The sequence below is a fragment of the Peromyscus eremicus genome, chromosome 5 (assembly GCF_949786415.1).
Source record: "Peromyscus eremicus chromosome 5, PerEre_H2_v1, whole genome shotgun sequence".
NCBI classification, from domain to species: Eukaryota; Metazoa; Chordata; class Mammalia; order Rodentia; family Cricetidae; genus Peromyscus; species Peromyscus eremicus.
In genome coordinates, this window is record NC_081420.1 from 123,928,592 (window position 1) to 123,952,772 (window position 24,181).

The window sequence follows — 24,181 nt, forward strand, 5'->3', positions numbered from 1 at the left end:
CCAGGGGGTCCTATGCCCTCTTCTGGCCTCACGAACACACACACACACACACACACACACACACACGCATTTATTATTTACTTTTTGATATTCCTGGAATTTTTGCACTAATTTTCATTTTACAGCGTTGTATTAAAACATCATTTGTCTTGATAAACCAGTTTGTAGGCCACTCCTTAAATTTTGTGCTATAGTAAAGCATCTCACTGAGCCTAACCCTAACCCTGTTAATAATAAAATAACAACAGACAATATAAAGCAAAACCTGGAGTTATAAAATATATCTGTTAACAGATGTGGTGGCTAATGCAAGTAATCCCAGCATTCAAGAGGTTGAAACAGGAGGATCACCATGAATTTGAGGCCAGCCTGGACTACAAAGTGATTTCCAGGCCAGCTTGTGCTGCAGAATCATAACATCTCTCAAAAAGAATGGAAAGAACCCTAAAACATAGATAAAATACATCTTATGCATGTAAAAAAACTTATACATAAGTTTAATCAAAATTTTTAACTTTATCCCAGAATTTCTGAGTATGAAATGAGTGATTTTTAAAAACTAGTTATGTGAACCTGCAGATGAAATATAAATCTATGTTAAAGTAAAAAAGTAAATGGTTTCTGTATCCCTTGTGAATGTGAAATATTTGGGTACCAATTAATTTAGAAGTTTTCTTCCTTCCTTCCTTCCTTCCTTCCTTCCTTCCTTCCTTCCTTCCTTCTTTCCTTCTTTCCTTCCTTCCTTTCTTCCTTTCTTCCTTCCTTCCTTCCTTCCTTCCTTCCTTCCTTCCTTTCTTTCTTTTTTGAGACAGGGTTTCTCTGTGTAGCTTTTGCTGTCCTGGAACTCACAGAGATCTGCCTGCCTCTGCCTCCCTGAGTGCTGGGATTAAAGCATGTGCCACCACTGCCCAGATTCCAAGTTATTTCTGAAAGACTGTCTTTAATATTAAAAAAAAAAAAAGAACTGAGCATGGTGGTACACAGCTTTAAACCCAGCACTCAGAAAGTAGAAGCAAGCAGATCTCTATGATTTCAAGGTCAGCCTGGTCTACATAGTCAGTTCCAGATCAGCCAGGGCTACACAGTGAGACTCTGTCTCAATATATGAATTAATTAATTAACAGGTAACAGGTACATTCTTTCATTCTACAGTCACCAGTAAAAATGAAAAAGTAGGTTAGAAAGCCAGCAAGATGGTTCAGCAAGGTACTAACTGCCAAGCCTGAGAACTTAATCCCTGAATCTATATAATAGAAGATGAGAACCAATTTCTGACCCATACTTCATGGCATGCATACCTCCCCCAACACACACACACACACACACTAAAATAATTGTAAAAAAGACAAATTTATTCAAAAATAAAATTACTACTTTTACTTACAAGTTATTTGTGGAAAAGGATTGTTTGAAGCTTCAAGATAAAAGTGGGTCCAATTTTCACTGGATATTTAGTTTTGTTGTGTTCTAATGGCCCTAAGTGGATAATATAGGATACCACTTGTATCCTATATTCATTTGACATGCTCATTCATCATTTCCTAATTATTTTTAAAAATTTTTATTAATTTGAAAATTTTATATACATATACAATGTATCTTGATCATATCCATATCTTAATACCCTCTCCAATTGCCCCATGACCTCCAAACCATCTCTTTCTCAACTTCATGTCCTTCATTACTTATTCATTTATTTTAGCCCACTGAATCCAATTAGTACTGCTAATCTACATAAGTGTGGGGTCATCCATCGGGGCATGAACAAACTTCCAGTGGCCAACCCCCTCCCCCCAAAAATGACTCTCACTCCCCTAAGCAGCCACATTCAGCTAGGGGTGGGCCTTGAAAGTGTCTTTTTGCAACATGGTGGAATTTTTAACTAGCTATCTCTTGCACTGATAACTAATGATGCTCTGAGTTAATGTGCACAACAGCCATGTAATGTCCAAAGGTCAGGATTTCACAGCACTCCTCCTCATCTTGGGGCTCTTACATTTTTTCTATCTCTTCTTCTGCAATGTTCCCTAGGTATTGAAGGGGAGTTAGTGTTATCTATGACTGAGCACTCAAAGCCACTTATTCTCAGCACTTTGAATGGTATTGTCTCTGCATTAACTAGTACACACTTGTGTGACAAAAATTTCCTGAGGAGATGCAACATACATGTGTACTCATCCCAGATGGGGATCACACAAAGACCAAAGTACAGATACCACCAAAGTCCAATTTGGTGAACCAATGAATTTTACTTGGGTTACTGACAGGAATATGGAAGAGGAGTTACATACAAGAACAGAAATGAATCAAAGACAGTTGCATCACCAAAATCCACCCCAGCACAAAGCTGGGAACCTGGAGCACACAGCACAGGCTGCAGGCAGCTCAACACGTTGGAGAGTGTCCTTTCCAAGTGACTCAGATAGTCTAAACCTCTTCCAGGCAGCTAGCTGGTCTGGTCTTGGGGTCTTTGTAGCTTGGCTTATCTAAAAGTAATTCTTAGCCTTCTTTATTGTTTACTCTTGAAAGGGCAGGGCCTAGTAATTCTGGTCAGTTTTAGGGACTTCCTGAGCTATTTTGAGTTGACCACCTCCTAGGAGCATCCCTGCAGGATAGACTGTTTTAATCTCCAAGGAAACTGCTACACAACACCACTGCAATAGCAATCTCCTATGATTAAAGTTTGGAGCAGCCTAATGTATAGGTATCAACATAAATATCTAAATGGCAGTTTAATAATATGACCATTTAGGAAACCATCAACAGGCTCTCGCCTAGGGCCTATGACTTCCTTAGCCATGTATTTTGACCATGTTTATAGTACCAAGCATGAATCTCTCCTATAGAACAGACCTGAAATCAAATTAAGAGAGTTATAGGATACCCCAATAAAGTCTTGCCACTATTGCACCAGTAGGCACATCATGCCTAAAAGGTCAATATCGTAGCACACAGGGTCCAGCATTGAATAAGACTACTGATACTGTTTTTTCCCCAGCAGCCTGCAAAGTATGTTCAAACACAATGAAAGCTAATCACCAGGGAGTTTCCTGATCAATTTAAGATTTATTTTCTGTGTTCTTCAACCAAAATGTATGGTGTCTTCATCAGTGGGGTCTTACCATCTAGTTCTTCTGATGAACAATCTAAAGCAATGCCAATAGCCTGTATTGTACTGGGCACCTCTAGGGCCTCTCTGGCCAATAACACACACACACACACACACACACACACACACACACACACACACACACACATTTGGTCATGGTGACACATGCCTTTAATCCCACCACTTGGGAGGCAGAGGCAGGGGAATCTCTGTGAGTTCAAAGCCAGCCTGGTCTACATATCTAATCCCAGTCCAGCCAAAGCTGGCCTAGCAATCGTGAATTCCTTTAATCTTCTTTTATTACGGAAAGTTGTTGTTCAAATCTTAGATGGTCTTTTAATAGAAAGTTTCTATTTCTCCTTCAATCTTTTTTTCCTTTTATTGAAAATAGATTTTTTTCCTCACATAATATATCCTGATTATGGTTTTCCCTCCCTCTACTCTTCCTAGTTCATTGCCAGCTTATCTCCCATCTGAATCCACCCCCTTTCTATTTTTCATTAGAAAACACACAGGCATCTAAGGGATAATAATAAAACAAAATGTATAGTAAGATTAAACAAAAAGTATCATATTAGAGTAGGGCAAAACAAATAAACAGAAGGGAAAGGGCCCAAGAAAAGGCACAAGAAACAGTGACGACTTTTGCTGAGTGATCCGGTCCATCTACTCTTCTGTCCCTCACACTAGGTCTTCTCCATGATCCATTCTGTTGAGATGATTTTCATTGCTTTTTTATCTGGTTCATCAAGTTTTTCATTTCCAGCATCATTTCAATTTGGATTTTCTTCATCAATTCTCTTTGTTAAATTATATCTAATACTTTGCATTTATGTCCCCATTTTACTCACCTCTTCGTTTTTGTTTGTATCTTCTTTGAATTATCTGAATACAGGTATAATTGTTCTTTTGAATTCTTTGTTTAGAAGATCTTCTAGATAATTCTCATTGGGAGTAAAGGCATGAGCCACCACACCTGACTGTAAATCACTTTTCTTAAGTGTAGTTATGTACAATGTTCATGAGAGATTAAGTTCTAAGATGGCTGAGATATTGTTTTCCTTTGTGAAACTGGTAATGAGAGTTGCAGGTTATATCCCTTGTCATCTTTAGGAGTCTGCTATGGTTCATGGGAAGAGACACTGTCCAAAATCAGCATACCTCTTGCCGTTCCTCTCCTAAGCTGATTTCTGGTGTGGCTCTCCACATTTGGTTGTCCTACTTTGATGTGGTGGACTGAAGAGAATGGCTCTCTTATGTTCAAATACTTGGTCATCAGTTGGTGGAAATGTTTGGGAAAAAATTAGAAGGTATGGCCTGTTGGAGGACGTATGTCACAGAGGTGGTCTTTAAAGGCTTCAAATGCTTCCTGCCATCCCCAGTGAACTCTCTGTTTTCTCTTTGTGGATCAGGATGTGAGCTCTCAGAAGATTCTGCTTAAGTGCACTGCCTGCCTGCTGCCAGGTTCCCCACAAATGATGGTGATAGATTCCTACCCTCTGGAAATGTAAGCTCTAACTAAACTTTTCCTTCTATATGTTACCTTGATCCATGGTGTTTTATCACAGCGATAGACAAACAATAATGTACTTAGCAAGTTCTAGCCAATTAGTCATTAGGGATATATCTCGGGAAGATGGGTGTGTAGTAGGGAGGCCTAATGTGTTGGGAGGGTCAAGGCCTACCTGGGAACACTAGGAAGTAAGAAACCAGAGGAGTAAGCAGTTTGTAGGATAGAAAGGAGTAGATCTAGTCTAAGGTATAGAGATGAAAGATCCCAGAGGAGCCTAGCAGCTTGGCCACACGTGGAAGCAAAATCCCAGAGAAGCTGGGAGGCCTACAGAGTGAGACAGAGGAATGTCCACCTAGTATCTCAAGGAAGTGAGGTCACAGAAGACAAGAAAAACAAAAAAACACCAGATGGCCTATGGCGTGGAAAGTAAAGGAGCATAGGCTACCTGATGGGTAGGGAAGGGAGGTCTCAGAGGACTCCAGCTACCTATGAGGTAAGGCAGGATAAGGTCTATCTGGCAGCATGGAGAAGGGAAGAGCCAGGCCTATGAAGTAGGAAGAAGCAGCTCACATTCTCTCTTTTAAGCACATGTATTCTTTGGTTCTTCCAATGTGCCACTGCCTTCTCCACCACACGCTTGTGCGCATGTGCTTGCCTCCTTCACTAAGACACACTTCTCTTTCACTTTTTCAGAGTCTATTTGTTTTCCAGAACTCAGCTCCAGTACAGTTCCTACAATGTAACTGGCCCTAGACCTCCTTAATGAAATCAAATCTGTTATTCTCAGTTCTACTTGCACACAAGTACTTTTCTTTAATGTTTCACACACACACACACACACACACACACACACACACACACACACACACAATTCTTTCTACCATTGAAGCCTCCATAACACAGAAGAAGCCCCACTTTCGAATTGAATTCTGCCAATTCTTGGTGATACAACACAAAACTACAAGAGCAAATTCGTTTACAGGAATGTAGTATGCTTTTCCCATTGTCACATGTCTGTAATGCATATACACCTCTCGAGGAGAAATGTCTTACATATAGACCTCCCTTGTCTGAATGCTGATAAAGAAGCCAGGACAGGCAAAAATAGACTAAACAAAGAGAGACCAGGACATGTGCTTAAACAAGGCATCTCCTGGTGTCTCTGTTTTAGGAGCCTAGGCTCAGAGCCCTGAGATGAGTCAACTCTTTGAATAGTATATGCTGGTTCATATATACTGACCGAATGTGGTTGTCAGGAAAAACTCCTCAGTAAATTGAATGCTCTTTTATATAGCAATTCTAATTAACATCTATTTCCCAAGTAGGATTAATTATGATGATTAATTTCTTAACTTAATGAACTTATTGCCTACCATAAAATAGCTTTATCATTAAAGAAAATAATTTTTCTCATTATCCAGATAAAGGCACAATTCCCAACTGCTATCACATCTGATAGATTCTTTAGTCTATCCATTCCCTACAGCATCTGTTCCCAGCCTTCCTCACTGTCCTCAGATCTCTGCCCTACCTCCTTTAAAAATGATTTGTACTTTTTCCATTGCACAATTCCACTGTGTGCATATATAACATTTTCTTTGTCCATTTCTCTGTTGTTGGATCCCAAGGTTGGTTCCATTACACAGTTACTGTGAAGAGTGCTGCAATAAACATTTTTGTGAAAATATCTCTGCAATATGTTGACTTTGGGATCCTTCAAGTAAATATCTAGCAGTAGTATAGCTAGGGGGTGGGAGGGTTATATCTTCTGAGTACATTATCTGCTTACATGATAATGGCCTTTCTTGCACTTGCTGTCTTAGGTCATATGAAAGAGCAAGCTCATGAGCCATGGATAGCAAGCAAGTAAGCAGTATTCCTCCATGGTCTTTGCTTCAGTTCCTGCCTCTAGTTTCCCACCTTGAGTTCCTGCCTTGGCTTTGTCGGAGTGTAACTTGTTAAGCTCAAATAAACCGTTTCCTCCCCTGAATTTCTTCTGATCAGTATTTTATCACAGCAATAGAGAAGCAAACTAGAAACCAATCTCCATAGTTGAGCACTAAACTTCTGCTAGTTAGGAAGCCCGACTGTGCTTTCCCCTTGGCACAGCATTTCAAACCAATCAAGACAGCCCCTGTCCAAACTAGCAATTTGATCTTGCCACTGATTACAGTCAAACTTGAAAGCAATGATACATATCAGCTGTGATGATTTGTGGGCGACCAGCTCCCACATTTACTTACCCCAGGGACTCTTGAGGAATGAGGGATAAGAGACTTAGGTAGAAGTAAAGAGGGGAGAGAAACAGAAATGCAGGATAGCCTCGGGTGGGCATGGATCCTTATCCACCAGCCCAGAACTTTATTTCAAAGGGCTTTTTATAGCAATGCCAAGGGGAGGGGAAAAGGACCTCCCCCTTGCTAGATACAGCCAAGTGTAGACCCTTACAAACACCTGGTACTCGGGCTCATGGTTCAATCATCCTCTTATGCAGTCCTGCTGGGTAAAGCCACTAGGAAACATAGGTGCATACCAACAGTGATTTAAATGAGAAATGTCTTCCACAGGCTAAGGTATTAGAGCATTTGGTCCCCAGTGGATGGTGCCTTTTGGATGATATTACAGAACCCTTATGGGGTGAAGTTTTTCTGGAGGAAGTACATCAGTTAGAGGTGGGGTTCGAGAGTTTATAACCATGCCCTACTTCCAGTTTGTTCTCTCTGCTTTATGTTTGCAGTTAAAATGTGTCTCTCAGATTCCTGTTTCGGCTGCCTACTTCCATGCTTCCCCCTGCCATTATGGCCTCTCCTTCTGGAACTGGAACTGAAAATAAATTCATCTATAAGTTGCTTTTGGCTGTGGCATTTTGTCACAGCGATAGAAAAGTAACAAACAAGCTAATATCTCTTTATCAGCTCTTGATTACTCCACAACCCATTGAGATCTGATTTCTGCCTCCATTGTTCCACTGAACATCTTTCATTTGCTTTGCTGGATCAGCCACTTTTACCCAAATTCTAAACATATGAATCCCTCTGAACTTGGTCTTGGGTATTGTTGGAGGTTTTTGCTGTTTTTTGTGGGCCCACCACCCAGCTCCCAAATAAATCACACATGGAGGCTTATTCTTATTATGAATACCCAGCCTTAGCTTAGCTTGTTTCTTGCAAGCTTTTCTTAACTTATCCTATCTTTTGCCTCTGGGCTTTTCCTGTTCTCTTACTTCTATAAATTTTACTCTTACTCCATGGCTTGCTGTGTAGCTGGGTGGCTGGCCCCTGATGTCCTCTTCTTTCTCTGGCTTCCCCTTCTAGATTTGGATCTCTCCTCCCAGTTTTCTCCTTCTACATATACTCTCTGCCTGCCAGCCCCACCTATCCTTTCTCCTGCCTTGCTATTGGCCAGTTCTTTATTAAACCATCAGGTGTTTTACACAGGCACAATAACACAGCTTCACAGAATTAAACAAATGCAACATAAACAAAAGTAACACACCTTAAAATAATATTCTACTATACTTGGGCATTCTTCTTAACCTTCTCTCCCTAGGTTGTTCATATCTGCTTCTACTAACTAGAATTAACATTTAGATTGGGTTTTTGAAACAGAACCATGAATAGAATTTGGATGTAAATAAAAGTAGATTTTTTAAAAAAGGTGGTGGTGCACGCCTTTAATCCTATCACTCAAGAAGCAGAGGCAAGTGGATCTCTGTGAGTTAGAGGTCAGCCCGAGCTATAGAGCACGTTCAAGGACAGCCAGGGCTACACAGAGAAACCTTGTCTCAAAAAACAAAAAATAAAACAAACAAACAAAAAGTAGATAAAAACATAAATTTTGGCTAGTCAGTGGTGGTGCATGCCTCTAATCCCAGCACTCAAGAGGCAGAGGCAGTTGGATCTCTGAGTTCAAAGCCACCCTGGTCTACAGAGCAAGTTCCAGGATGGCCATGGCTACACATAGAAACCCTATTTTGAAATACCCAAAACAAACAAACAAAACCCATAATTTTTGTGACTGTGTTTGTATGTGTACAGGTACATGTTGGTAGGAGCACATTATAAGCATTTATGTGGAGACCAGAGGTAAACCTCGGCTGTCTTTCTTCAAGTGCTATCTACCTGGCTTGTTGAAACAGGGTCTCTCATTGGCCTGTAGCTCACCAATTAGGCTAGGCTGGCTAGACGGTGAGTCTCTGAGATCCACTTGTCCCCACTTCTTCAACATTGGGATTGTAAATCCACCATTTCCAGGTTTTGCTTACTGGGGTGCTAGGGATCTAAGGGAGGTCTTCATGCTTATGCTGCAAGCCCTTTATTGAGACATCTCTCTCCAGGCTGAAAATGTTAACTTTACATATTTAGTAATCTCTATTGCACATTTAATATTTCTTCCAATTATTAATATAGATAACAAGCCAATATGTATGACTTTGTCATTGATAGAAATCACAAATATTTTCATGTATCATGGTTGTTGCTGATACATCAAAATATTATTGATAATTATCATTATTTCAGCTTATAGGCATTATTAGATTTACCATCAGATCATTTAATAAATTAGTAATTACATATATTCTTACATCATAATATCTCTATTTGATAATTGTATCTCAGTATAATTTCTTTTCTTTGTAATCTGATTCATTTCACATTTCCCTTGATCCATTTAAAAATACTAAGCTGAGAAAAGGCCATAGGCTTCCCACCCTTCCAATAGTATAAAGAGTATTGGGAAGTCCTTTTCCAAAGGCTGATGACCTGACTGGCTCATGGACTTCTGTATTTGGTATCTCATGGGAATCTCCAACAAAACTCTAGATTGAGCTTAGCGCTTCTTCCAAATCTCATTCTCCTGTGTCTTCTATTTCATAAGAGGGGTTAATAATTACCTAATTATCTACATCCAAATCCTGAGCTCTTCCAACTCCTCCTTTACATCATCCATAGTAGTCAGAGGGAAAACAAGAGTCTTCAACATTTCTCAAATTCATCCATTTTTCTTTCTGTACACTATGAATATGTGTTGCTCTCATTGGTTGATAAATAAAGCTGTTTGGCCAACGGCAAGACAGATTAAAGTTAGGCGGTACATTCAAACTGAAGATGGGGGTGAAGAAGGGTGGAGTCACAGCAGAAGCTGTGAGCCAGCACCAGGAGAAGCAAGATGTGAGAGAACATGAAGCCACACGGCAAAACATAGATTAATAGAAATGGGTTGAATTAAGTTATAAGAGCTAGTAAATAATGAGCCTGAGCCATAGGCCATACAGTTTATAATTAATATAAGTCTCTGTGTGTTTACTTGGGACCAAGCAGCTGTGGGACCAGGTGGCACACAGGAAAACTTCTAGCTACAGACCTTGTCTCAAACAAACAAACAAAATTCTGTTTCACAAATGTAGTAGGGAAAAGGGGCTGGCTAGAGAAACCCACCATGACCCTGGAGTCCAGAAATAGGAAAGGATGGCTCAGATAAGGCCAGTGGGAGAAACACAGTTTAGCTCAGATCAGAGCCATCTCTGCCCCTGGCCAACTGACTTGTGAAACCAACCAATCACAGAGCAGGACAGCAGAATCCTGGCCCTAGGGCTCAGAACCAGGGAAAGAAACACAGCCTGTGTTTGGGACTTGAGCCAGAGAAGTGAACACTTTATCCCCAAACCCAGAACCCAAGAAATATGCCCTGACTCTGAGACTAGTACCAAAATAACCCTCTTGGCCCCTAGAATCAGAGTCAGTGAAAGAAATGTGCCCTGATTGATAGACCCCAGACTCAGGGCACTATCCTCTCAGGTGGGCACCCCAGAAACCCAGATTCCAGACCAGTTGATGCAATCACATGAGGCTTTATTTTAATCGTTTGTGCAAACGGACCCCACTACACAATTCAGTGAGAGGAGCCCCGAACAATAATGGCAGGCATCTTTTAAAGGTGAAAACCATAATATTAGCATAGCATTTGGGGAAATACATAATTGGCTAGTTTAAAAATCAGCACCAGGGAGGGGTAGTACAGCTATGGGGACTTTCCATGGGGGCTGCTTTTCTTCCTAGAATAGCCACAGGATCTTCTGCTAGACCCAGACACTGTCACAAGGTTATTCTGCTGATGCCACAAGAAATATGACAAGAATATTTCTGCTGAGGATAATGGTTTGGGGACCTGGTTTGGGGGCCTGAGGCTGGTACTCGTTCCTCTTTCTCATGTTTAATTCTTTCACTGGCCTTAGAGGTAGTGACAGAAAGCCAATAAAGGCCAGTGAAAGAAACACAGTTTGGCCCTGAAATCAGGGCCATCTCTGCCCCTTGCTCACAAAACTGGTCAGTCCCTGGGCAGGAAATAAACTAACCAATCACAGTTGACTCCACCCCCTAGACATCCTATATAAACCACCCTGCCCGGTCAGTTGTGAGCTGTTCTCTCCACCCTGGTAGAGGCAGCTACTCTCCTGGACTCCTCCTTCCCAAATAAACCTCTTTCTCAAAAGAGTATTGGGTGAAGACCTTCATTGACAGCTGAACAGAAGAACTTTGCTGGGACGTCCCATAGTGGACTGAGCAAGGGGGAGCTGAACAGAAGAACCTTGCTGGGATGTCCCATAGTGGACTGAGCAAGGGGGAGCTGAACAGAACTGAGCGAGAAAGAGCTCGTAACACTGAGCCAGAGATTGTGGCTCTCCAGGAAAGGAGCAGGATTGCTGTGTCCTATGGGGGAAAGCATCCTCCATCATACCATCATACCAGGTATATCCTGACCTTCCCAAAGAGTCAGGATACCCTTCCTTGCTGAAGCAGTTCCAGGCCTGACTCTCCCAAGAAGTCAGAAAACATTCCTTTCCAAGGTTGGGCTGTTTCTTTGCAGTCTCAGCCATCAGAGCTGTGCTAAATAAACAGCTCCAGGTGTCCGGGACACCTTCAGGGCAGAGCTCTTGTCCTAAGTAGCTCTGAGGTGTCCGGGATACCTCGTCCTCTAGGGCTGAACTGTCTCCAGTTCAGCCATCACAGCTGTGCTAAACAGCTCCAGGTGTCCGGGACACCTTCAGGGCAGAGCTCTTGTCCTGAGTAGCTCTGAGGTGTCCAGGATACCTCGCCCTCTAGGGCTGAACTGTCTCCTCGCAGTTTCAGCCATCAATTTACTTACATTTGGTGCCAAAACCCAGGACACCAAACCCAGAGTTTTTGCAGTTTACTAACATTTTGGTGCCAAAACCCGGGACACCAAACCCAGAGTTTTTGAAGTTTGCTAACATTTGGTGCTAAAAACCTGGGACACCAAACCCAGAGTTTTTGCAGTTTACTTATAAATGTCTTAGTTTCTTTTTCCTGTTACTGTGATAAAATGTTCTAACAAAATCAATAGAAGGGAGAAAGAGCTTATTTTGGCTCACAGTTCAAGGTTACAGTCCATCATGGCAGGGAAGTCAAAGCAGCAGGAATCTGAAGCAGGAGATCACACCACATCTACAGGCAGGAAACAGTGATAAATGCATGCATGTTAGTACTCTGTACACTTTCTCTTTATATAGTCCAGGATCGTTTGCCCAAGGAATGCCTTGACCACAATTAATGTATCTTCCAACATCAATTTACATAACCAAGGTATTACCTCTCATGGACATGCCCATCTCCCAGATGATTCTAGAACTTGTTGACAATTAACACTAATCATCACAACACCTGTCTTAGTTACTTTTCTATTACCATGACAAAACACCATGACCAAGGCAACAAGAAAAGAAAGCATTCAGTTTGGGGCTCATAGTTCCAAAAGGTTAGAGTCCATGACTACCATGGCAGAGGGCAAGGCACAGGCCAGCAGGCATAACAAACAGGCAGTGGCTGAGAGCTCACAATGGATCCACAAGCCAAGGCAGACAGAGAGAGCAAGTTAACTCACTGGGAATGAGTGAAATCGCAAAGCCCACCCAGCTACACAACTCCTCCAACAAGGCCTAGCTCCTAATCATTCCCAAACAGTTCCACCAGCTGGAGCCCAAGTATTTAAATATATAAGCCGATGGTAGTCATTCTCATTCAAACCCTAACAGTATCTGTGATTAACAATCCTTTAATCTGCTGGACTGTGGTGACACATGAGTTCCAGGGCAGCCAGGGCTACACAGGGAAACCCTGTCTCAAAAAAAAGAAATCCTTTAATCTTGTTTCAATTAGAAGATTTGATTGAAAAATGACTAAAAGTCACTTGAGGGGCTGGAGCGATGACTCCAAAGGTTAAAAGCACTGGCTGCTTTTGGAGGGGATCTGTATTCAATTTGCAGTACCAACATTGCAGCTAACAACTGTCACTCAAGTTCTGGGAGATCTGATGTCACTCCAGTTCCAGGGGATTGAGCACTGTCTTCTTGTCCTGTGTGTACTATGCAAATATGGTGCACAGACACACGTAGAACAAAACATTCATGGACATAAAATACAAATATAAACTTTTAAAAGTCACTTGATAAGATCTGAACACAAAATTTGCTGCTTTTCCACAGTGAGATTATGTTGTCAGAGCCTGATGCAAAATGACAGTGATGTCGCAAACCCCAAGGCCAGCCTGAAGCAAATAAGATACAGCAGTAACCTTAGCCAAAGAAACATTCTGGCCACACTATGGCCATGCAGTTTTTTATTTACATCCTTTTCTTGTCCATTTGGACAATCAATTGTCTAAATAGAAATCTAATTAATAACTCATCTACCAACACTACTATAGGTATGTGCCTAAGCTTAATGTTTAAAATGTATTATCTATTATATTATTTATTGTGTTATTAGGAATGCTAGATTAATAAATATGCTGTTATAATGGTGTTACTATTATGAGGTCTTTAAGAATTCTGAGTACAATAGCTGATATTTTAAGATCTATGTAAAAATTCTAAATCTAAAGAATACAGTTCTCTCTGACTTCCCTTTAACACCCAGTCTGCCAACCAAACTAGACAACCTCATGTGAGTAAATTTACCTTGGGACTTAAGTATCAGGGGTTTGTTTTGATTCGGGTTTGGTTGTTGGAGTCAGGTTCTTCCTGTATTGTTCAGGCTCATTTCAAGTACCTGGCCTGAAATGACCCTTCATTCTTAGCCTCTGAAGTGGCTGTTCCTAATATACCATTGAGTATGACCATGATGTGTTGTTATCCTGTCCTGTTTCCTATCACATCCATTCACACAGTAACACTCAAATGCGCAGCATACACTTGAAATCTTAGTTACCGCAATAACCACCTGTGATTCAGAGGTAATGCTGATAATGACACAGATTAACTAGAGATACTACTCACATTTGACATTCATAGCCAGGATATGCTCAAGGAAAGAAAATTACATTAGAGGGCTCAGTGGGTAAGGCAATTGCTGGACAAGTGTAATGACTTAAATTCAGAGCTCCAGAATCCACATAAAGCTGAGCAAAATGACAAGTTATCTATAATCCCAGTGTTCCTTACAGTGAGATAGGAGGCATACAGGAGAATCCTTGCAGACTTATTAATCAGCTAGCCTGGCTTTCAGTGCAGTGATAAACAACAGAAGAGACCCTGTCTCAAGCAAGGTGGAAGACAGGGGATGACACTCAAGATTGTCCTCTGACCTCCACATGTGCATTGAAATATACACTTCAGCCGGGCGGTGGTGGCGCACGCCTTTAATCCCAGTACTCGGGAGGCAGAGCCAGGCGGATCTTTGTGAGTTCGAGGCCAGCCTGGGCTACCAAGTGAGTCCCAGGAAAGGCGCAAAGCTACACAGAGAAACCTTGTCTCGAAAAACCAAAAAAAAAAAAAAAAATACACTTCTCCATACACAGACAAAACCATTTATACACAATTGCACACACACACACACACACACACACACACACACACACACACACACGAAAATTATAATGGAAACTTTCTTAAACTTCAAAAAAAAACTCACTGAAGGATAGGGAGATGGCTCTTGCCATCTTGTTAAGAGCACTTGCTTCTCTCACGGAGGATTCATTTCAGTTCCTGGCACTCATATGGTGGTTTACAAGCATTTGCAACAACAGTTTCAGATTATCTGACACTCTCTTCTAACCTCTGCCAGGTTCCAGGCGTGCATGCATATGGTGTACACAAATGCATCCAAGCAAACACTCAAACAAATAGGCAAATTCACAGACATAAAATAAATACATTTTTCAAAAAATCATTGAGAAAGAGATTTGACTTCAATGTACAGTGCAAACAACTCTCAAAGTAGGAGAAAATTGGGTTACCTAACATTTCCTGATGGTATAATCTTTTTGCAGAAGACAGTAGTGCTTCGGCACAATCAAAACTGGATGACATTAAGAAGCACCCATTTGATATCATATTTAGAGTTTTGGTTGGAGTACCGAATTTAATTGTTTTTTGCATTATGGTTTTTCACGCTATTTGTAAGAAGGACCCGTCACCAAGAGGGTAAGTTTCACACATTAAAGAATGAAAAGTGTGTGCGTATGTATGTGGGTGTGTGTGTGCATGAGGTATTTGTATACAGGTGTGTGTACCCATGCAGAAACAAAAAGAGGATGTCAGGTGTGTCCTGCTCTATCATTTTCTGCCTTATAGCACTGATACAGGGTGTATCACTAAACCTAAATGTAGGTTCACAGGCAGGAAGTCCCAGCAATCTTCCTGTCTCTACCTCTCCCTCACACGTGGGACACAGACATGTGCTAATATACACAGCTTTTTACATGGGTTTTAAGTAAAGATCCATGAGAAAGAAAGACATACAAGGGGACAAGCAACTCAAAATTAATCGAAGCTTTTCAAAACTATTTACTTCTATATGTGTGGGTATTTGTCTATATATGCAAATGTGAATCATGTGCATGCAGGACCCACAAGGGCCAAAAGAAGGCATCAAATACCTTGGAAATGGAGTTAAGGCTTGTTGTGAGCCACAGTGTGGGTGCTGTTAACTAAAACCAGGTTCTATGCAAGAACAGCAAGTACTCTTAATCTCTAAGCCATGTCTCCAGCCTCAATAGTACAGGCTTTTATTTGGGGGAAAGGAAGTTCTTCAGAAGAAGTCTCTGTTGTAAGGAGAGACGGCTTAGCAGTTAAGAGCACTGGCTGTTTGTTTGATTCTCAGCACCTACACAGCAGCTCATAACCATGCGTAACTCCAGGTCTAGGGGACCCACTGTCATCTGGTCCCTACAGGCACCAAGCACTTACATGGTACAAAGACATACATGCAAGCAAAATACCCATATACATAAAATTAATTTTTTTAATTAAAGGAGTAAGAGCTCACTGTCTGATTACAATCTGGGGTAGTTATGGGACAGAAAATTGGGAGGGTGGTGGCCTGATTTACATAGTGAGCTCCAGGCCAGCCAAGGCTAAAAAATGTGACCTTGTCTAAAAAGAAAAAAGAAAAAAAGTAATCAGCAGGGTGATGGTGGTGCACACCTTTAATCCCAGTACTTGGGAGGCAGAGGCAGGCAGATCTCTGTGAGATCCAGGACAGTTAGAGATACACACATAGAAACTTGTCTCAAAACAACAACAACAACAACAAAAAACCCAAAAAAATCAACAAATAAATTCCTTTTATGGCTTACAGTTGGTCCTTGCCCAGGGTAACCAGTGAGCTAGTTAAAGGATCTTAGGTGATTAATAAACATCTTTTCATGGCTGCTCCCTTACTGGAGGTTGATAGAGAAAGGAAGGCAGGAATCTAGAGAAGCATGTCATGACTATGAATAATATTTCCTGACTTTTGTTTTGATTATACAGGGGGAAAACAGGGAATAGTTGTCATTTTTGTATCTTTTGTTGGACAGGATCTGTATCCTCCTCAGAGGGGACATGAGGAAGTCTTCAGTATAGTAAACTTTGGAAGAGGAGGATGATGGAAGGGAAGGGTCCTTTTCAATGGCCTCCAAAACTAGTATCTGTTTAACTGCCTAACATTTTCCCCTTAAGAGTTGAGACCCTAAACTCATTTAGAAGACAGACATCAAGTCACTCTGTGCACTTTTGGATGAAATTAAGGGTACATAAGGGTTGAGGGTCCCCACTCTTACTGAATTTCATGCACTGGAGATCAATCAAGAGGGCCCAGATATATCGATGGAGATAGATTGTTGCAGAATCACCTGAGTGTGGATGGACAATGAGACGGTGGTGTTTGGCATGGTCTTAGTGCAGGTAACTATAGTTACGTGAGTTAAGAATTACAGTAATTGCATCATCGAGTGTAGGGAATGGCCTTTCATCTTAGCCCTTCACCTTACCTTCCAGCTCTTAAATACTTCTGGCCACCTCTTCCACAAGGTTCTCTGATTCTAAGAAGTGGTGGTATAAGTGACTTGTCTGGGGCTAGATTCACATTCATGACTTATTTTCTACATTCTTCACTGTTCATTGCAAGGAGAGGCTTCTTTGATTAAGTCTGAAGCTGCTTTTGTCTGTGAGTATAAACACATAGGTGTTTGGAAAGCAGTTTGCTGCTCTATCAGTTTAGTTAACCATCAGAAGTACACTCCTCCTGTGGGCTTACTACCTCCTCTACTTGAATTGTTAGCCCAGCTTACTGGTCCCCTTCCTATCCCCCATACAGAGAATCTAGAACCCATTCAGAGAGCAGTTAGTTAGCCCCTGCTACTCTAACGGTCAAGCTGTTATTGCATAGGTGGGTATATCTAGCTTTCCAGGTTCTTTATACTCTCTTTACACCAGTTAATCCTCCTCCATCCTACATTTTCATCTCCCCAATTCCCCCTCTCTCTATCGAAACATTTCCATTCAGAGTCCCTCTTTCTTTATATCTCTGTTCTACTCCCCTCCCTCCCTAAGGCACACAAACTCCCTGCACACATCACATTTGCTTTTTTGTTTCCTGGTCTGCACAGGTACTCCACTAGATGTAATATACTAAAGCTAGGATCCTCACATGAGAGAGAACTAGCGGAATTTGTCCTTTTTATATTGGGTTACTCATGTACAACTCCATCCATTTCCCCTACAAATTTCATTTTTTATGTCTAGGTAATATTCTGTTATACATGTGTACTACATCATTATTATTATTCACAACTTTGTGTCATCCCATACATGGACTATAAGTTATCTGATGCCTTTGAAATAGTAAACATATTCTTGAAGGAAAATTATTCATGAATTCATATGTGTAACACAAGTTACAGGTGTCAGCATACTCTAATAGTTACTGTGTTTACCTTTGCTGTGGAAAAAATATCCATACTCTAAGCTAGCATTGTATTTTCTGATGATAGCAATAGTGCTTTTGTTTTAAATTATGACACCCCAAGTTTTCTGCATTTCAGGCTCAACAAAGAAAATATGGCAGCTATATCATCCAATGTATCAGCTTGTCAACTCGATATAACAACTGAAGATCATCTAGAAACCCAGCTTTTACCATTAAATGTAAATCAGCATCCGGGCCCTCATGCCAAGAAAAACTATGTATAACAAGCAGTGCAATAAAATAAATTCAGCCTTCAAGTCTAGAAAAATCAGTCATACCATCCAATGCACAAAGACCAGTGAGATACTCAAGTACAGGTAAGTCATCCATACCATGCACTGTAAAAAAGTCAAAAGGGCAATTAGATTTGAAAAGGCCAACCAAGTCATCAAGTCCCCAAAGATTACATAAGTCACCTTACTTAGAAGAGTCGTATAAGAAACACAACCTTAAAAAAACACATAAAATCACCCATGCCTGTAAGTTAGCTAGTCAAATCAGTTCATCCAATTCAGAGAAGCAAGTCATACCACCTTGGCTAGGTATTCTGCAATCTTCAGATGTGCTAGCCACACAATCTTACCCATCAGTCCCACATAATCAAATCCTGTCCAACAAACCATCCAGAATAAAGAAAACACATCAGTCACATGAAACCCATGATCTGAAAAAGCCAGTGAGTACAGGAAAGGCTATGTTACCCAGGAGGCATCTATCAGACGAAGTTTGCCAATGTTATCAGAAAAAAAAAATGCCTTATTTGTAATACTTCTGGAATTCTTAATGATCTTTTGGGGCCAAATAAGGAACATCCTGGAAATCTTTCAGGGAAAACGAAATCATCTGCCAAGTCTTTTTATGAAACAGATCACAAGTACGGTGAGCCAGAGTACCAGTACAATTCTTATCAAGATAATGGCAGTGATGATACTTTGAAAACATATGATAGTGAAAATAGTGATGCAGAGATAGTCATTATTTATGACACAAATCATGAGAAGGCTCCTTATATTATTAAAGACTTAAAACAATTTAACTACATACCGAATATCCACATATAATTAATTATTAGCAAGAATTAAATGCATGGCATAACAAATTATTGTTGTATTTATCATTGCATCTCATAGGCACAAGATTCATTTGGTGTGTCTTATTTATATGTGGTCACTTAAATGGAAACCATACATGTACATGAACATACAAATCTAGAAAGAAATTTTAAGATGGATATGCTTAACTGCTCTTTCCCCTGAATTAGCTCTCAATGAAAGGCCCAATTTGACATTATTTATGGAGCTTTTTTTTTCAGTGTTGAGAAGTAAACCCAGAGTATCATGTGTGCTAGCCAAGAGGTCTACCAATGAGCTTTGTCACCACTTATAAATGTATTTTAATTTTTTAATTAATTTTTATTGTTATTTTATGTGTATGAGTGTTTTGCCTCCATATATGCCTGAGCACCACTTGTGAGCCTGGTGCCCAAGGAGGCCAGAAGAGAGATTCCCTGGAACTGGGGTTACAGACAATCATGAGCTGCCATGTGGATGCTGAGAATAGAAACTAGGTACTCTGGGAGAGCTCTTATCCACTGAGCCATCTCTTCAGGCCCTGGAAATGTATTTCTAAATTTTTATTTTCAGAGTTGGAAGTCAAACCCAAGACTGTGAATACTAGGCAAATGTTTTACCATAGAACTATACTCCCAGTCCCTGAAGTAACTTTAAGTTGGGGGTGGGATATGCGTTATGGTAATAGAATCCAGAACCTTGCATATGCTAGGCAAGCTCTCTGCCACTGAACAACATCCCCAGCTCTACTTTTTAATATTTATGTGGAAAATTCATGGTTTAAGACGGTCTCTCTCTATAGGACATGGTGCTTGTTGGAAATAGCTCTGTACTATGGACTGAATGCTTGTATTTGCCCCAAATTCATGTGGTTGAAACTTGATACTGTATAGGATGGGTATAGAGTCCTTCGGTGGTAGTGGGGTCATAAAAATAGAGCATATCATGAATGGGATTTATACCTTTATAAGGAGCTAAAGAGTGTGCTTTCTCTGAGACACAGCCAAAAGGTTCTATCCATGAATTATAGAGCTGGCCCTCACTAGACATCTGCTACTGCCTTAAGTTTGGACTTTCCAGACTTCAGAACTGTGAGAAATAAACTTGCTGCTTACAAGCCACTAAGTTTATGGTATTTTGTTATGGATGCCAAACTGACTAAGATTCTCAGTACTGCTTGCTTCTGGATGATTTAGAAAAATTCCTAACAAGCAGTTCTAAGCACACCTCCTCCTCTAGAGATTGCCACCTAAATGGAGGGTTCAGCCTACAGCACACACTCCTGGAACTCTATGATATCCTTCCAAGTGTTGGAATTAACTCAGCAACTAACTTACTGCAGCTAGGAAGGGCAAGGGGCCCACAGTGAAAACTACACATTGATTATAAATATCATAATGAAAACACATGTTGGGGTCCAAAGGAAGGCTAGGAGAAATGGTTCAGCAGTTAAAAGCACTTAACTACTTAAGCAGAAGACCCAGATTTAATTCCCAACACCCACATGGCTACTCACCATGACCTTTAACTCCAATTCTAGGGGATATAACTCCCTTTTCTGGCCTTTACCAGCTTCTGCACATATGTGATACACATGAACTCATGCAAGCAAACATAAAAGAAATACATAAAAGAAAATCCAAAGAAACAAGCTCTGTAAAAGTATCAGCCAAACGTCTTCCTAATTGTTATCTATATACAATTCACAATTATTCCTGTACTGTTTTGATCTTGGAAATAAGAATTAAAAATAATATTATCTTCACCAGGCATGACAGCACATGCCATTTATCCCAGCACTAGGGAGGCAGAAGTAAGCCTATCTTTGCTTCAGGCCAGCCAGTTTGTCCTTTATAGCAAAAGGCCTTTTAGTTACAGGCCAACCAGAGCTCTACAATGAGACCTTGTCTCAAACAAACAATAATATTAGCTTTGCAATTATTCATATTATGCATAGAATGAGCCATCTCTGAAGTAAATGAGGGCTGGTTATAACTTATACCTGATGAGAACTTTCAGAGTTTTACTTGCTTAGAACTATCCATTATCTAAGTCCAAACACTTTGAAAAGACTGCTGAAGGGGAGGAAATGAACTGCTGTGAATCTGTCATACACAATTTGCTTTTAAATTACAACATAAGAATAATATAGTCATGTTCCCTGGACATTGAAAATTCATTCATAAAAAGCCATTATCATTAATCACTTCCCTTACACATACCTTTTCATGGCAAAATGGGCTATTTTTAAGACATTTTCCCATCCCACTGTATAGTACACATTGGCCTGGAACTTCCCATGTAGCCTCAGCTGACCTGGAATTCTTGATCATCTTGCCTCAGCCTCCTGTGTTCTAGGATTACAAACGTGTACACTTGGCTTGGCTACTTTTAAAATATTGCATTGAAGCCAGGAAGTGGTGGCTCATGCCTTTAATCCTAGCACTCTGGAGGCAGATGCAGGGGGATGTCTGTGAGTTTGAGGCCATCATGGTTTACAGAGTGAGTTCCAAGACAGCCAGGGCTACACAGAGAAACCCTGTCTTGAAACAATTGCATTGAAATGACCAAAAAATAGATAACTATAAATGTATAAAGAATACATGAGGTTATAAAATAATCTGCAATTATATAAAAATTTAGACCTAGAAATACTGAGAAATGACCATATTTATCATCAGTAGACTTCCTTTATTCTCTCTGGCATTCTGCAAAGTAAGAAAATCAATGTCAAATTGTGTGATTACATAGTAGGACACAAGAATTATCCTTAAGCTTCTTGCTTTTTACTTCTGAAAGTTCATCTACATGAAGCTGCTGAAAGAAAATCCTTGAGTTCTACAAGAGCAATGGCATGCATTATAGATTATTACAATAAAGATAGGCAGCTTCGTAGAGTGATGCTAGTTTGAAAAGGGAATATATTGCTTCTGTTTGATTGTCTCTTATAAAACTTGGTTTAATAGAAGGAGCAGAGATGATAAAGTAGGATTATCAAATATAAAGCTTTCCAGGATGGTAAGATGTAGTGATATATTGTGTACCCTAATGAAATTTATATGAAGATCAGAGAACATAACAAGCCACTAGATTAAACATAGAGGCCAAGCAGTGGTAGCACACACCTTTAATCCTAGCACTTGGGAGGCAGAGATCAGTCTGGATCTCCATGAGTTCAAAGCCACCCTGAACTACATGAGATTGACTGAGTCTAGGAGGAAAAACAGCCAGGCAGTGGTGGCACACACCTTTAACCCCAGTACTGGGAAGCACATATGCCTTTAATCCCAGGAAGTGATGCCTGGGAGGAGAAAGGTACATAAGGCTGAGGAGACAGGAACTAAAGGCTTTTGGCTGAGGAACCCTTTTCGGCTGGAGGTCTTTGGGCTAGAAAGCATTTTCAGACTGAGGAGTCGGTGAGGTAAGAGGTGATGGCTGTGCCTTGTTTCTTTGTCTTTCTGATCTTTCAGCATATACCCCAATATCAAGGATTGAATTTTTTATTAAAAGACCATTTACAAATTCTGTTACAGTAAGAGCAGGCAAAAGTACTTGCCATGCAAGCCTAATAACCTGAGTTCAATCCCTGGAACCCACAGTGGAAAGAAAGAACTGATTCATAAAAGTTACTCTCTAACCTACACACACACACACACACACACACACACACACACACACAAGCCATGGCACACATTTTCTACCCTTGTGTATACACACACGTGCATGCACACACATATAGAGAGATACACGTATGTACACACAAATAATCTTTTAAAAAATAAGGTTTTCACTACAAGTCTCATTGTTAATATAAGAAATGTTAAGGGCATATTATATAGACATTTATAAAATTAGAAGTAAATGGGAAGAACTCTATAATAGGAATTATATGTTAGTACTAGACTACTGGATTACCAACAAACCAGTCTAGAGCACTACACTTTCACACAAGCTGTTTTCTTTTTTATCACTGTTACCAGGAACCAAAGTAATAAAATTCCGAATCACATATGTATTGTTCTCTGCAATTTTAAAACACTTATATTTTATAACCAGTCCTCCAAAGATTACCTTTCTTGTTCATTAACTAGGTACTGAATGTTGGACCAGAAAAAGAAGAAAAAAATGTTCTCAGACCATGACATCACATGGATCCTAGATATATATCAGATGAAGCATAAATCTAATTAATCTTATCAATAAAAACCAGGAGTCAGATATCAGAGTAAAAACCAGAAAGATCAGAGAAGCAGGGGAGCAGCTACCAGTGACTTCCTACCTCTTCCATTCCTCTGATCAAAAGAACCGAGATCCTGTCTCAGCCCCACCTTACCACATCCTGTCTCATATCTGTCCACAGTCCTCCAAGCCTTTATGGTTAACCAGTGGCTAGCTCCTATCTCTGACTCCAAGCAAGCTTTATTTGTCAGAACACAAACAAAATATCACACAACATTTTCCCCTTTTCTCTAAACAAAAAGCATAGGTTTTAACTAACAAAAAAAACTATATACAGTAACCATATACAAATATATGCAGGCAATAATTACATCAACAATGTCTAGTCCACTAGCATTTGACAAATACAGAGAAAATACCCCATTATTTATCTTGATGAATCCAAAGTTTTGCACCTAATTCACTTTCTATCCTTTCATTGCTGACCCAAAACTATCTTTTTATGTCTCTCAACCTTATACACTTTACATCTCTTTTGTGAGTTTCTTTTCTGAATTTGTTAACAAGGAAAACTATAACTATAACTATCTAGTTTTCACCTCCATCAGAGACCTGAGAAGAATATAATATTTCCTGAGTAAACAGGAAGTGAAGAGCAAACAACCTCCAAAATTAAGAAATGACAGAAACAGCTGGCTACCTGGACAGTCACCCAAGGTTCCTCTGCAATGTTGGGGCATCTATGCTCAGCCTGCAGGCCTAGAATATCTGACAGACTTACCTGTGAAGCAGGATTTTTGAAGGACTGTCCCTCCTTGTCTTGGCATGGTTCAGTGTCACTTTCTTTTGTGTCCTGCTTGTCCAATTTGGACTGCATACTGTCAGCAGTCAAGGCAAGGGCACTTTCTTGCCCAGTGGCTAACTTTTGCCATCATCTTCTTTGAAGTACCTTGGAACTGCCAGGAGTAGACATGTCTCCTTGTCGTTAAAAAAAAAAAAAAAAGAACCTTATGTTATTAAAACATCTTAAATGCCCTATTCTGTAGGTCTCTGAAGTGTTTGA

General features: G+C 40.3%; 1 long non-coding RNA gene across 1 annotated transcript; it reads left to right on the top strand.

Annotated features, from left to right (window-relative positions):
• Positions 1-13,483: 13,483 nt before the first annotated feature.
• On the top strand, positions 13,484-18,126 carry LOC131911932 (uncharacterized). Its single transcript, XR_009379479.1, has 3 exons — positions 13,484-13,585; positions 14,910-15,063; positions 17,946-18,126. It is a non-coding gene; the product is annotated as an uncharacterized LOC131911932 (long non-coding RNA).
• Positions 18,127-24,181: the final 6,055 nt, after the last annotated feature.